This window comes from Xenopus tropicalis, chromosome 1 (genome assembly GCF_000004195.4).
Source record: "Xenopus tropicalis strain Nigerian chromosome 1, UCB_Xtro_10.0, whole genome shotgun sequence".
Classification (NCBI taxonomy): Eukaryota; Metazoa; Chordata; class Amphibia; order Anura; family Pipidae; genus Xenopus; species Xenopus tropicalis.
Genome location: NC_030677.2, coordinates 184,301,760 through 184,313,982, shown reverse-complemented (window position 1 = coordinate 184,313,982; position 12,223 = coordinate 184,301,760). Strand labels below are relative to the sequence as shown.

Here is a 12,223-nt window from a genome sequence, read left to right as displayed (position 1 = left end):
AAGAGAAAAGAGCAAAAATATGGGCACTGACCCGGCATTAAAATAGTTAAACATTTATTGGGGAAAGTGTAAAAGTTGCCAAGTAAAAAATCAGCAGTGGAAAATATCTCAGTATTAAAACAATGGCAAGAGAAGGTTATGTACAGCATGAAGGGAAATACACAAGGTTTAAACACAACAAAACCCAGATGGGAGCTTAAGATTGCTTACAAAAATAGGGCCCATCCATCAGAACACAAACACAGAGCAATATAACACCGTAATGAGTAAAAGCCAACCTGAGCAGGAGATATAAACAAAGCTTTTAGCCAAAGTGCTCAGCCTGTACAGTTTTATAAACATACATATCCTCTGCTTGAATGCCAGGAAAGCGAGTGCGATCCACATGTCCCCTGCACTTGACTCCCATCAGCTGAGACCTTGAAATGGTTTATGCTGCACTAATGAACTATTAGTATCCCCATTCGATTATTATTAAGTATCCATAATAAGCAACATGCTGGATCAATAACTTTGCAGGTGCAATTTCCTAATATAAATCATTTTTTATACAGTGGCATTCCTTTACAGTTAAAGTTCAAGTACCCCACAGCAATAATATTTTGGACCCCCCAATATTTGTGAAGATGACCTTTATTTTCAAACATATATTGAAAAGTCAATATTTAGGGCAAGAATCATGTATCCAGGAGAAAGCTTGCCTCTGTGCAGTCTATAATTATATACAAACACTCCTGTACAAATCCACACTCACAAGACTCACACTCACAGAATCTAAAAGGTGAGTTGAGAAAAAAACCTAATGATATGGAAGGATCCCCAGAAACTTTAGGTTTGTTTTTAAATAAATCACCTTTTTCATTCTTAAGTCCTGTAAGTGCAGATCTCTATAGTGTATATAAACATATACTGAAAAACAGTCAGGTTCCCACTTGCCTCTCTACACTCCTAAACACCCCAACTTCTGGGTCTGCTGTCCTTACTGTTATATCTCTGGGGGCCCGTTTTGGAACCCATCATGTAATTGCCTCAAACTGCAATGTACCTGAAAGGTTATCTTTTAAGTGCAAGGATAAGGACATCCAAGGCAGATCCCCCACCGACAGTACCCCAGTACCCACCAAACTCGGCCTCTAAGCCACCTGGAGCAGATTTCAGGCCTAAAGATAGGATCCGCAACACATACCCTTTGCCTAAAAATGACACTCAGTACTGGTTAGCCTTCCCTGTGAATGGGGTATCAGACAGAAATAGACCATTTAGCCCAGAGGTGACTTATAATATTAGAGCTAACCCCTCTTTGGCTGCATTAATCCTGAGGCACGTGGACAAGACAGACCAGCCCAGCCACCAATAGTTAAATTATTAGAATTGAGTCTCTCATCTGTGTAGATGGAAGAACAGAATGTAACTGTTTGGGACTGTGCACTGAGGTTATATTGTGTATGAAACCCCTTGTGAACATCAGAAAAACAACAACCTACCCCCACAACGCTGTCTTTATTGAGGGATTTCTGCAGGTACCCAAACTCCTACAGGACCCAAGCCTATCCTGCACTCTGAAAAAATCATTCTGTAAACCCCAGGCAAGTTATTTTCTTCAAAGCGGGTATTTTCAAAGGATAACATCTGTAACTAAACTCAGAGCCCCACCTCCCCTACGCCTTACTAATAAAAGATTATTCTTGGAATAGCAATAGAAAGAACAGCGTCTGCAAGCTTTTCCTGCAAAATGAAATGCTAGTGATCTGGGCACTGATACCACTACATCCTTCCAATTCACCTAAATTCAATATTTTAAGCATATCATATAACTGAAAATCCGTTCCCAAAACATAGAATACGAAGGATAAAACATGTATCCTATTTAATATTGAAATGTAAACACATCTCCGCTTTCAGGAGGCAAAGGGTTCTGGCAGGCTACAGCAGACTACATGGAAAATAAAGAGGCACATGTGCATATGCAGTTACAAAGTCACCCAAACTATCTTCATAGACTACTAGTGCTGATAAAAGGAGAAATTAAACTTTCCTACTTTCCTTAATAAAAGAAACTTATTTTAAAGTTATTTGTAAATAAAACAGTACTACAGTCTCTGTAGTAATAAAACAGTGCCTTGTAATTGATCCCAACTAAGATATAATTAATCCTTTTTGGATAAAAAAAACATCTTATTGAGTTTAATTAATGTTTTATTGATTTTTTTTAGTAGACTTACTAATGGGTCCTATACCTGTACCTTGTACTTGATCCCAAATAAGGTATAACCAGTCCTTATTGGAGGCAAAACAACACTATTGGGTTTATTTAACATTTGTATGATTTTTAGTAGACTTAAGTTATGGAGATCCAATTTGTGTAAAGACTCCCTTATCCAGAAAACCCCAGGACCCAAGCATTCTGCATAACAGGTCCCATACCTGTAGTATGAATAGTCAGGAATAAGAGAAGAGTGGATTGTATGACACTGCTTTCATTAGCAAATGCTGTTTCAAATAACTTTAAAACCACAGGAAAATGTTTAATGATTGTATATTGGAAAGCTGCTTAGAATTACATTTACATAGTTACATAGGGTTGAAAAAAGACCATTGTCCATCAAGTTCAACCCATCCGAGTAAACCCAGCACACAACCTATACTAACCAATCTATACACTCACATACATAAACTATATACATACAACCAGTAATACTAACTGTAGATATTAGTATCACAATAGCCCTGGATATTCTGCTTGTTCAAAAACTCATCCAGGCCCCTCTTAAAGGCATTAACAGAGTCTGCCATTACCACATCACAAGGAAGGGCATTCCACAGCCTCACTGCCCTCACCGTGAAAAACCACCTACGCTGCTTCAAATGGAAGCTCTGTTCCTCTAATCTATAGGGGTGACCTCTGGTGCGCTGATTGTTTTTATGGGAAAAAAGAACATCCCCCAACTGCCTATAATCCCCTCTAATGTACTTGTACAGAGTAATCATGTCCCCTCGCAAGCGCCTCTTTTCCAGAGAAAACAATCCCAACCTCGACAGTCTAACCTCATAGCTTAAATCTTCCATCCCCTTTACCAGTTTAGTTGCACGTCTCTGCACTCTCTCCAGTTCATTAATATCTTTCTTAAGGACTGGAGCCCAAAACTGCACTGCATACTCAAGGTGAGGCCTTACCAGGGACCTATAAAGCGGCATAAATATGTTCTCATCCCTTGAGTCAATGCCCTTTTTTATACAAGACAGCACTTTGTTTGCTGTAGTAGCCACAGAATGACACTGCCTGGAATTGGACAACTTGTGATCTACAAAAACCCCTAGATCCTTCTCCATTAAGGAAACCCCCAACACACTACCATTCAGTAGATAGTTTGCGTTTATATTATTCCTACCAAAGTGCATAACTTTGCACTTGTCAACATTGAACCTCATTTTCCAGTTAGCTGCCCAGTTTTCCAATTTTGTCAAATCGCTCTGCAAAGCGGCAGCATCCTGCATGGAACTTATAGTTTTGCACAATTTAGTGTCATCAGCAAAAATAGAAACAGTACTGTCTATGCCCACCTCCAGGTCATTAATAAACAAGTTAAAAAGCAAAGGACCAAGGACTGACCCCTGCGGTACTCCACTAACCACACTGGCCCAATTAGAAAATGTTCCATTTACCACCACTCTTTGTACTCTATCCTTCAGCCAGTTTTCTATCCAATTACAAATATTATGTTCTAGGCCAATATTCCTCAATTTGATCATTAACCTTCTGTGAGGTACTGTATCAAACGCTTTAGCAAAATCTAAGTAGATGACATCAACTGCCATTCCAGCATCAAGGTTCCTGCTCACCTCCTCATAAAAGGCAACTAAATTAGTCTGGCAAGATCTGTTACGCATAAAACCATGCTGGCACAAACTAATAGTATTGTGAACTGCAATGTATTCAACTATCCTATCCCTTATTACCCCTTCCAGAAGCTTTCCTACTACTGATGTCAGACTAACAGGCCACATTATCTTTCATTATGCAAAAAAACTGTTTTATGCTTTAGATATTCTCCAGATCAGTTTAACAGTTTATGGATTTTCTCTTTGCACCAGGCAACAAGGAAGAAGAAACAAGGAAGAAATTTAATGCAACTAAATAATAATTATTCATTTCTTATCTCACTTTGTACATCCCAATTTAAGCATTAAATGTATTTCAAACTGCCATGTTTCCATCAACAGAAAAATGCTATTATGACATTAGAGTAATGTTTCACTGAATGTTCTATGCCACTCTTTGCCACCTACCATTCAGATAAAAACACAACATTTTAGTAAATTTGCCCAATAAGCAGATCTGATCATGTAAAAAGCAGATATACTCATGTATGGCCATATTTACTGCAACATTGCTGCAAAGCCTCAGAAGGGCAAATAAAACCACCAGCCTAAAGGCACCTATACATATATAAATCTGGTCATTTGGCAAGCAGTGCTATGGAACAATTTTGGGTACCTGGAGACAGAGGTACCATAAACTGAGGGGTCGGAGTCGAAGGATTTATGTACCGACTCCAAAGCCCTGTTGGCATCACCAAACAAGCAGATCTTTGCCCAATTTGCCCACCCGTATGAAGGGTCACACTGGACTGGACTGATAAGCTGACTCATTGGGAAAGGACTGCATCAACAGGCTGATGTGGTCCCCACCCTACAATATTTTTAAACCTCTCCAATAGATATCCATACTATTCTCAGCCACATTGGCTTGGCAAGCCTTCAGAAGGAGTCTGTACACAAGCCAATAAGCTCCTGACTTTTGGTACGTTTTATTGGCCTGTGCATGGCCACCTCTGTAGTGTCTGGATATTGTTGAAAGGAAAATGCATTCAAATGTACACCACACATAAAACAGCATTCCATGAATAAAACCCCCCTCCAATGTGTTCCTGGCTATGTACACTGTATGCCTTTCAATAAGTAATGGCTATTTTCTTTACTTCCGTACAAAGTAACATAGTCTAGATTGAAAAAAGACAAAAGACCATTAAATTCATTCTTCCTAAAAGATTCTGCAAACGATACATTTATCTTGAGATTAACAGCAAAGATGTTTCCAAATTTCAGAAAAAGAAAATACTAATTTTCACAATACCTGTACTTGCAATTTCTCTTAACAGACCTAAGAAGAAGTAAAATAACCAAAGCATGGAAGGCAGCTGATTTCTGCTTCATTTTATGTGATCAGACAAGCAGTTACAGGGGTGGTTCACCTTGATGTTAACTTTTAGCACATTACAGAATGGCCTATTCGTTTTTCATTTTTGTAAGTTTTTGAGTTATTTGCCTTCCTCTTCCTCCTTTTTCTAGCTTTCAAATGGGGGTTACTTGCAGCCAAAAATACTATGGCTCTGTGAGGCTACAACTGTATTGTTACTGTTAATTTTTATTACTTACCGATCTCTTCAGTCGCCCTACTATTTATATTTCAGTCTTTCATTCAAGCCACTGCCTGGTTACTAAGTTATATTGGACCCTAACAACCAGTTACAAACCAGAGAGCTGTTGAACAAAAAGCTAAATTATTTAAAAAACATAAAAATAATTACACATACAGATATCTTGAAATCACCAAGTATTTGTAAGTAACATATATTGGAAATTTGTTTAGAATTACGTTTTTTTAATTATGCAAAAACAAACACAGATTTGTGTGGACATCTTTCTAAAAGCTCTTTTTAACCTTTCTATCATGCCTTGTGACTGTGGATACAGTGACCACTTTTCTATTGGGCACAGAATTCATCAAATTTCAATAAATCTTGTACAAAGCACTTCGGAACCATAATTTGTTTATTCAAATTGAAAAAATGGCATTAATTGTGTCACATGACTCACGAGGGTTCATAATCATATAGGGCTGAATACTTAAAATTCTGCAAATCACCTAACTCTTGTCCTGTATTTGGTGCATCCTACTTTTATCTCTCTTCATTCCTTACAAGTTATGACAAAGCACACTTGTTAATGCAACACATGGGGGCTGATTTATCAAAGTCCGAATTTCGGGCAGCAAAAATTTTGTATTAGATATGAAAATTTCAGATTGCATTGTGGTCGTACAAAAATATCATGGTGCGATCCGACAGTTCTGAAATTTTCGTATCCGAACGATCGTAAAAAGGCGCAAATAAACTTTCTGACTGAACCTTCTGTGCATGTTTTTGGAAACCTCCCATAGGACTCAATGACACTCTGCAGCTCCAACCTGGCCCAAGGAAAGCCTCCCATAGGGCTCAATGGCACTCTGCATCTCCAACCTGGCCCAAGGAAAGTCTCCCATAGGGCTGAATGGCACTCTGCAGCTCCAACCCGGCCCAAGGAAAGTCTCCCATAGGGCTCAATGGCACTCTGCAGCTCCAACCCGGCCCAAGGAAAGCCTCCCATAGGGCTCAATGGCACTCTGCAGCTCCAACCTGGCCCAAGGAAAGTCTCCCATAGGGCTCAATGGCACTCTGCAGCTCCAACCCGGCCCAAGGAAAGTCTCCCATAGGGCTCAATGGCACTCTGCAGCTCCAACCCGGCCCAAGGAAAGCCTCCCATAGGGCTCAATGGCACTCTGCAGCTCCAACCCGGCCCAAGGAAAGCCTCCCATAGGGCTCAATGGCACTCTGCAGCTCCAACCCGGCCCAAGGAAAGCCTCCCATAGGGCTCAATGGCACTCTGCAGCTCCAACCTGGCCCAAGGAAAGTCTCCCATAGGGCTCAATGGCACTCTGCAGCTCCAACCCGGCCCAAGGAAAGTCTCCCATAGGGCTCAGTGGCACTCTGCAGCTCCAACCCGGCCCAAGGAAAGCCTCCCATAGGGCTCAATGGCACTCTGCAGCTCCAACCTGGCCCAAGGAAAGTTACAATACTGAAGCTTTAATGAATCCAAAACTTTCGAACGCTTTGCGACAAATACGATTATGTTGCACAAATTGTCGCAAAGCACGAAAAAGCAGATAATGAAAAAAATCGCAGAAAATAGACACAGTTCTAAAACTTCTTTTAATCGTACATTGATAAATGGACCCCATGGTGTTAAAGAAGAAGGAAAGGCTAAGTCACTTGGGGGTGCCAAAATGTTAGGCACCCCCAAGTGACTTTAATCGCTTACCTTTTACCCCGGGGTAGCTGAGAGCGCTTCCTTTTTCCTTGTTCGTGCGCATGCGTAGTTTAGCAAAATTTTAACAACAAAGTCAGCTTTTCACTCTAATACACAGGCGCCGGTCCAGGGACTTTGACGGCAGAGTGAACACGGAAGAAGGAAGTGCTCAGTGCAGGTACCCCGGGCTGGTGCTGTTTTCTCCTAACAGGGGCACCAGCCCGGGGTAAAAGGTATGCGATTAAAGTCAATGGGGTGCCTAACATTATGGCACCCCCAAGTGACTTAGCCTTTCCTTCTCCTTTAAGGGTACTTTTTGGATGCTAATTATCATGTTTTTACCCCAAAATTCCAAGAAGCATATACCTTTTGTAAATTGTGTTAATGTGTAAAAAAATTTCAGTCAATATTAGCACGCTGCTCTTATGGCTGCACAAACAGATTAGTGGCATTCAATCAAGGGGGATTGCTGAGTTGATTGTATGACTTTATAGCATAATGCTTTATATTATATGCTTTATATTATAATGCTATATATGTAATTTTTTTTTTTTCATATTTCCCTGGTACATCATAAAAGATATTTATACACAGTGAAAAAAGACTAGCAACCAGAGGACTTAATGTCTGTATTATGTGAACATGTATGTACAATCAATTTATATAATTCAAACCTTTTCTTGCAAATGAATGTACAGACCAACCCGCCTCAAAGCAAATAAAATAACACTGCCACTGCATTCAAAACCGGGTTCCACTAAACACAGAAAAACTCATATACATGTAAACAGCAGGAGCAAGTACAGACATGTCACATCATGCAGCTGTCACTTGTGCAGAAATCATTGAAAGCATTTCCACTCACACAGGCAGCGCTTCTGCTCACCAAATGTGAGCTTTCAAATCCTGTGTGAGGCCCTTTCATTTCTTTCACTTACCAACTATGGCTCAAGCCTCAATAGACAGAAAATAATCTCACTTTCTTTTTCCCTCCTCCATTCAAGCAACGTTCCGTCTTCCTCAGTCGGCTACAGCCGGCCCCTCTCTACTTCCTGGAACTTGGTTCTAACTCGGAGAAGCCAGTTCCGCCATCTTTGTGGAGGGAATACCTATCAACCCTACTTCGCAAACAAAGTGAATTTAAACGCAATGATACCTGAGTGAAGTTGGCATTTGGTGCTCAAAGCAGAAAAATAAAGTGTGCTACAGCATAAGCTGTCAGTTGCATGCAAATACAAGATACTTTTATATTTTTACAAGCAAAAAAGTAAATCTGTCAAATGTGAAGAATTATTATCATCATCATCATCAGTTAATTATAATGTGCCAGCAAATAATGCAGCACTTCACAATAAATGTAAACAAATAGAAACAAGGATTATTTGTATTAACATATGGGAAATTATAAAAAAAGAAATAAGGGAAATGGCAATGCTAGACAAAGCCTCTATCAAAAATCTTGGGGCTCCTTACAAGTTATTTGTCTGCAGTGCTGGGCTTAAAGGAGACATATCCTATAAAAATTATGAATGTACCAGTGAATTATACTCCTCCAGATATAGAAGGAATGTGCTTTAAAAAGTTGTTTTTCTGACTGATTTATTGAGAAATTCCACCAAAACCCCACTAGTCCCGCCCATCTGTTCCACTTCCTGCTGGCTGAATTCTCTGAATGTGCAAGGGAGCCGGGGCCCTCAGTACACTGCACTGTAGGATAGGAACCAATCAGCAGCTAGGCTGACCTGATAGGGAACTGAAGTCTGGCTGTGCTTGTGTGACTGCAGGGCTGTGATTGGCTCTCCCCCTCCTACTTTGCTTCTGGCAGGGACCGTTAGGACACACCCACTCTTCATTTCACACTGGATAGAGAAGTGATACGATCTATAGGGAGCTCCAATAAAGGGGCCATTTTTACAGAGAGGATTAATTTTTAGAACAAAGGGAAAACAGCACCGTGTCACGGTCGGCACCCTAAACCAGAACAGATGCCAAGTTCCCTTGTCTCGGCTTCACCAGTATTGTGACCGCCTTTGGCTTCGGGAGGAGCCCTCAGCTACTCAGATGCCACCTGGACTTAACGAGAGAAACAAGGCAGGAGTTCTGGCAAGCAAAGGGGCACGACTGTAGTTAAAGTCAATTAGGCCGAAGATCACGGTACAAAAGGATGAGGCAAGTTCGTAGTCAGGCAGGCTGGGTCGGGGCAGGCAGTAAGAAGGATCGTCAGACAGGCAAGGGTCAAACCGGATAATCAAAACAGCAGGACGAGACGAAATCGGAGTCAAAGTACAAGCCGAGGTCAGAAATGGATTATCAGAATAGTCAGGAGCAAGCCGGGTCAAAAACACAGGAAGGCAACAAGCAGGACACAGGAACGAAATGCACAAGGCTCAGGAAAGCACCAGGATCAAAATCCTATCACGGGCAATGAAAAAGTAAACAGAAGCCCTTTAAATATTCAAACTTCGCGCCATTGCGTTATGACGTCAGCGCGAATGCGCCTATAAACCACTGCGGTGCGCGCGCGGCGCGCACTAGGAAGTAGCCGGCACCAGGGAAGGGCAGCGTGGCGGGCGTCCCCGCCGATGGCAGCGCGGCGGGCGTCCCCGTCGCGCCGGTAAGCCTGCTTTTATTACATTACCCCCCTCTCTAGGAGGGGCCACTGGACCCCTAGGTTTCCCAGGAAACCTTGAATGAAACTGTTTCCTGAGGCGATCAGCCTTGATGTCCTCAACTGAGACCCAAGAGTTCTCCTCAGGGCCAAAGCCTTTCCACCTGGTGAGATATTGCAACTTACCTCTCACCAGGCGGGAGTCGAGGAACTCCTGGATTTCATACTCGGGCTGACCTTCAACCAACACTGGGGGAGGAACGGACAGACAACGAGTATTAGAAGCAGGTTTTAAAAGAGAAACATGAAAGGTATTAGCAATCCTGAAATTAGGAGGTAATTGAAGACGGACAGAAGATGGGTTAATTATTGAAATGATGGGATATGGACCAATGAACCTGGGACCCAGTTTGGGAGAGGGAACCTTCAACTTAATGTTCTTGGTTGATAACCACACTAAATCCCCCACCTTGTACTGGGGAGCCTCCCTACGGGATTTGTCAGCGGCTTTTTTCTGGGCTAGAGAGGCTGCAGACAACGAGTCATGAACTATTGACCATATCTCAGAAAATTTTAAGACGGAGGAATTGGCAGAAGGTACAGGAGAATTAGAACCGGAAAAAGAAAATGCTTTGGGGTGCAAGCCATAAACGACAAAAAACGGAGACCTCCCTGAGGAGGAATGGGTAGCATTATTATATGCGAATTCTGCCCAGGGAAGCAGTTCAGACCAAGTGGACTGGTTATCGGATACATAGCATCTGAGATACTGTTCAAGGGACTGGTTAACCCTTTCAGTTTGACCGTTAGTTTGAGGGTGATAGGCAGATGAAAAAGACAATTCAGTACCAACCAATGAACAGAAAGCACGCCAAAATTTTGAAATAAACTGAACCCCCCTGTCAGAAACAATGTTTTCAGGAAACCCATGAAACTTAAAAATGTGAGTAATGAACAGGTCCGCTAGTGTTTTAGCAGAAGGGAGTTGTGGAAGAGCAATAAAATGAGCCATCTTACTGAACCTATCGACCACTACCCAAATCACCGTTTTACCCTGCGAAGGGGGTAATTCCACAATAAAGTCCATGGAAATATGAGACCATGGTTTCTCCGGAATGGGTAAGGGGTTTAACAGACCCTGGGATCGCAGATGACACATCTTAGACCTTTGGCAGACTGGACAAGAATTAACAAAAATCTTAGCATCCTGTTTACATGATGGCCACCAAACATGACGGGACAACAAAGAAATGGTTTTTGCAACACCTGGATGGCCTGCTGCTTTTGAATCATGAACCTCTCTTAATACTTGTTCCCTAAGTTCTTCAGGGACAAACCATTTACCTGATGGGGTTTCAACAGGAGCAGAAGATTGTAAGGGAGACAATAAGGAGGAAAGATCGGACCCCAGGCTTGCAACAATAATTTCCCTGGGAATGATGGGAGTACACTCACTAGCGTCAGAGGAAACAGAATTGAAACTCCTAGAGAGTGCATCTGCCTTGATATTTTTTGAACCCGGCCTGAAAGTTAGGGAAAAATTGAACCTTGAAAAGAATAAAGCCCACCTGGCTTGTCTTGGGTTCAAGCGTTTAGCAGACTCAACATAAAGTAAATTTTTATGATCGGTATAGACCGTCACTGGATGCTTGGCACCTTCTAGCAGGTGGCGCCATTCCTCAAAGGCCAACTTAACGGCCAACAACTCCCTGTTCCCAATATCGTAATTTACCTCTGCGGGCAAAAATTTTTTAGAAAAAAAGGCACAGGGATGCAATTTGTTGGTTATCGGGTGTCTTTGAGAAAGAACTGCCCCAGTTCCTACTTCAGAGGCGTCTACTTCTACAATGAAGGGGAGTGCAGAATCAGGGTATTTAAGAAAAGAGGCAGAGCTGAATTTTCTTTTGAGGGTTTCGAAAGCTTGTACCGCCTCAGGAGACCACATGCTGGGATCAGCGCCCTTCTTAGTTAGATTCGTGATGGGGGCTACAATAAGAGAAAAATTCTTAATAAATTGACGATAATAATTGGCAAAACCAAGAAACCTTTGTATTGCACGTAATGAGAGAGGTTGTGCCCACTCCAGTACCGCTTTTACCTTACCAGGGTCCATTTCTAGACCTTTACTGGAAATAATAAACCACAAAAACTGAACCGACGAGACTTCAAAGGTACATTTTTCTAGTTTTGCATACAGGTTATTTTCCCTTAGCCTCTTTAAGACTTCACAAACATGGTTACGGTGTTCCTTGAGATTAGAAGAGAAAATAAGGATATCGTCAAGGTAGACTACTACGAATACCCCCAGTAAATCACGGAAAATGTCATTGACAAATTCCTGAAAAACTGCTGGAGCGTTACAGAGCCCAAAGGGCATTACTAAATATTCGTAGTGACCGTCCCTGGTGTTAAATGCAGTTTTCCACTCATCCCCTTCTCTAATACGAATGAGATTGTATGCCCCTCTCAGATCGAGCTTGGTATAGACTT

At 41.7% G+C, this 12,223-nt stretch overlaps 1 protein-coding gene across 1 annotated transcript in view; it reads right to left on the bottom strand.

Moving 5' to 3' along the window:
- polk (polymerase (DNA directed) kappa) overlaps nucleotides 1-8,213 on the bottom strand; it is a 59,100-nt gene extending 50,887 nt beyond the window's left edge. Inside the window, exon 1 of the mRNA XM_012967421.3 lies at nucleotides 8,064-8,213. The gene's annotated coding sequence lies outside the window, so the exon portion shown is untranslated. The remainder of the gene's footprint in view (nucleotides 1-8,063) is intronic.
- Nucleotides 8,214-12,223: the final 4,010 nt, after the last annotated feature.